At 34.8% G+C, this 4,211-nt stretch overlaps 1 pseudogene; it reads right to left on the reverse strand.

Moving 5' to 3' along the window:
* Positions 1-726: 726 nt before the first annotated feature.
* Positions 727-1,675, reverse strand: LOC118543457 (olfactory receptor 5D13-like; annotated as a pseudogene).
* Between the last annotated feature and the right edge of the window lie 2,536 nt (positions 1,676-4,211).

The following is a 4,211-nucleotide window of genomic DNA, read 5'->3' on the forward strand; positions in this document are numbered from 1 at the left end:
CCAAATTTCAAATGATATTTTTTGTGTTTTATTCTAAAATTTTCTAGTTTTAATTTTTATGCTTAGAACTGGGATCCATTTCATTGAATTCAAGTTAATGGCTGTGTGTGGTATGAGGTAAGAGTTAAGCCTCCTTTATCCATATGGATACCTAGTCTCTCTGCAATGCTTGTTGAAAATCATCCTTTTTCCATTGAATTATAATGACATGTTTGGTGAAATTTAAATGAGCAGATATGCTTGGGTCCTTTTAAATTTTCTCAAAATAAAAGTCAACTTCTGCCATTCAATACAACAAATAGCAAAAGGTCGGCTGCTGTATAAGGTGCAGTGAACTGAAAAACCTGCTAAAACCATCTCTGGAAGAGGAGCAGCCTGATTGCAATTCTAGACCTGCACATATTTGATGAATGGGCAATTAGTTTTATTTTGGAAACATACATATAAAATTACACTAAGTGATAAAATATTTTAAAATAACTTACAAATATTACATAATACAATCAAATAATTTTATTTTTTTTTAATTTTGGTTTACATGTCTGGAGATATTTCACTAAAATTAGTGTACAGAAAAATCAATAATCTTAAAATGTACTGCCATAAATGTATTAACTAATAGCCTGTTGAAAAGTGATTTGAATCATCAACTGCACTATAAGAGTTGAACAATCTCTAGCCTAGTAAATCAGTTTTTTTTTTCAGAAATTAAATAATCTAACAATATTATATTGAGTGACAAAGCAATTTTGCGACAACTAATCTTCTGAATGTGTCTTTCACATCTTTGTTCCTAAGGCTGTAGCTGAAGGGGTTCAGCATGGGAATCACCACTGTGTAAAACACAGATGACACTTCAACTATGAGCCAAGACATTTTAGGATTAGGGATACAGTAAAGGAAAAAGACGGTCCCGTGGAAGATGGTGATGGCTGTCAGGTGGGAGACACAGGGGGAGAATGTTTTCCGGCTCCCACTCGCAGAAGGCATCCTCCTAACAGTGATAAAAATGAGTATATAAGACATCAGAATAATCATCAGGCTGCTCACCTCATTGAATATGGCAATAATAAAACACAGCATCTGGCTGATATAGGGGTCCGAACAGGAGACAGAAACAATTACATAGTGGTCATAGATAAAATTATTTATGATGCTAGACTCACAATAGGATAAAGCAAGAAGAAAATATGTGAATGTCAGAGAACACACTATGCCCCATGAGTAAGACCCAGCCACCAGGAAAGCTCAAAGCTTCTGAGACATAGCTGTGGTATAGAGCAAGGGGTTACAAACTGCCACAAAACGGTCGTAGGCCTTTGCTGCTAACATAAAAGTTTCTGTTACTCCAAATATGCAAGCAAAGCAAAACTGCATAAGGCAACTGGAGAGGGAGATGGTTCTGTCTTCCACAATCAAGTTCTTCAACAATTTAGGTGTAACTACAGTGGAAAAACAGAAATCTACAAAGGACAAGTGACTAAGAAAAAGTACATGATCATGTGAAGTTTTGGATTGATCTTGATGATTATTATCATGGCCACATTTCCTACAGTAGTGACTAGATAGATAGACGAGAAAACCAGGAAGAGTGGAACTGGAGTGCTGGATATCCTGAAAAACCCAAGAGAATAAAAGTGGGTATGATACTTTAATTTCCTTCAGATAACGTCATGATTCCTGTTGAATAAAGAACCAAAGTTAGTTCTGAAATGTAGAACTGAATGGAAAAGAGAAACAGAGAAGAAAGAGGCTTCATAGGCTGCTGTGAAGTTAACATAGAACAGTGACTCTCAAAGTATGGTCCCCAAACCAGCAACAGCATGAGTGCCTGAGAAGTTGTTAGGGATGCAAATTCTCTAACCCCATCACCAACTTTCTGAATCAGAAACTCTAGGATGGGGCTCACAATTCTTGACTTAACCAGTTCTCCAGGTGATTTTGATGCCTGCTAAATTATGGGAACCACTGGTATATAAAATATATATATTAATCATTCTATTGTTTAAAATTTAGCCCTTGTTAGTATTATTACTATTGAATTGAAATATAAATTTAGAACACAAAAGGAATTGTACAAAACAGGAGCAAGAGAGACAGAAAAGAAGCACAGAGTATTTTGTTATGGTTCTAAGAATTATACTAAAGATGAAGATCACTTGGCATTGCAAATGGTGCCACGTAAATCTTAGTATTAATTGTTTTTTATATATTCAATGTTTTCTAGGCATTATACAGAATTAAATACCCCTGGAATTTATGACTTGAAATAAACCTTAAAATGTGTCTAGTCTGTGCCATCCACCTAATGCTTGAGAATCCATTACAGACTCTTATTCATGAAATAATCATCTGGCTTCTATCAAAACTTCCACTAAGGGTGTTCTACCTCCAGGGGTAGTTTTGTAGGTCTTTTATTGACATTTAGCTCGACATATATTATTTTATTAATTAAATTTAATTAATATTTCATTAGCTATTAATGTGTCTTAGGTCATTCATTCTGTTATATATTATAAATTTATAAATATATAACTAAATAGTATATACATAGAAGAACAGAAGTATCTCATATTCACTAACAATAACTCCATACAAAATATGTTCTTTGATACAATGAAAATTACACATTTTCTGGACCAATAGAAGTAAGCCCTCTCCTATGATGAAACAAACTTGGGGAAGATTAGGAAGTAAGAGGAGTAGGCACATAAAATGAATAGTCTCAAGATTTAGACATGAGGCTGCAACAGAATTAGATGAGTTATCTGTTCCATCTTCCAAGCTTTGCCTGGAACCAGTCTCAAATTCAACATGATTGCCTACATTTACACATACCACAAGCAACCCTACACCTAGAGCATCCATCATCAGCATATTCTTTCCAACAGCAAGTGGGGCCGGACAGATACATTGTAAACATACGTTATTGTTCGGGATATTTTAATAAATGAGTTCCCTTCAACATTTGAACCTATTAGCAAAACCCTGGCTTATTAGGGAGATTGTCATTACTGTTCTGGCTTAGTGGCATATTTATGAGGTCAATGACAAAAAGATACTCAGAAAAAGACTTGGTATCCCGACCCTACCAATTTCAAATGATTTTGGTGAAAATCAATGGATTAGGATTAAGTTTGTATTCAGACTGAGACTAGGCCTACAGGATTATAAAGTTAACAAATACCCCCATCATTTTCTGTGACTTCCCCATTGCTCACTGTTACCAGTTTCTGTAATACAGAATTTAGTTCTCAGAAACACTTCATGCCTCGTGAGTGAAAATTAAAATATCTCTGACCTCAAAAAGGTAAAAAAAAAATTTTGGAATAATCTATATGAACTGGAGCTCCATGTTTCCCACCTAAATTGAAAGCTACCAAAAGAGAAATGAACTGAGCTGAAACCAGAATTTCTTATTTAATTTACTGAGAATTTCTTCTTATGATTAATGAATCTCGGGCATTTTTCTTCTTAGTAATAAAACATTCTTTAAAAATAGCAACAGGCTTACTGGGTGTTATGCACAAACAATGAATCATGGAACACTACATCTAAAACTAATGATGTAATGTATGGGGATTAACATAACAATAAAAAAATTTTTTAAAAAAAGCAACAGGCTTGAGGTTTGAAATAAAGTAGCAGTAAATTTCAATAGGTATGCCAGTAAAATGGCACTTTATTTCCAGAATATAAAAAATCTTAAGAAATACAAAGAAAAAACTTGAAAGTTGAATCCACAATCTAAACGCTGCCAAACTCTGGGTCTTATATCTGCCTCCATGACTATGAAGATATAGACTACAGAGAATTATAATTGGAGTGTTCCTCAGTGCACCACAAATCATAGAATCGGTTGAAACACTGTCTCTTGTGTCATTGTGGCATATGCGTTTCCTTTGAAAGATCTAGGGATAATTACATCACTACATCTATTCCACTAATTGCTTTTAGATATTGAATTATTGAAATAATATGTATTTTTTATTTTTAAAATATTTTATTTATTTATTTGAGAGAGAGAGAGCATGAGAGAGAGAATGAGAGGAGAGGCAGAGGGAGAGGCAGGGGCAGACTCCCTGATGAGCAGGGAGCCCAATGAAGGGCTATGTCCCAAGACCCTGGGACCATGACCTGAGCCAAAGGCAGAATCTTAACTAACTGAGCCACACAGGAGCACCTGAAATAATATGTATTAACTGAAGAAC

Source organism: Halichoerus grypus, chromosome 11 (assembly GCF_964656455.1).
Source record: "Halichoerus grypus chromosome 11, mHalGry1.hap1.1, whole genome shotgun sequence".
Lineage (NCBI taxonomy): Eukaryota > Metazoa > Chordata > Mammalia > Carnivora > Phocidae > Halichoerus > Halichoerus grypus.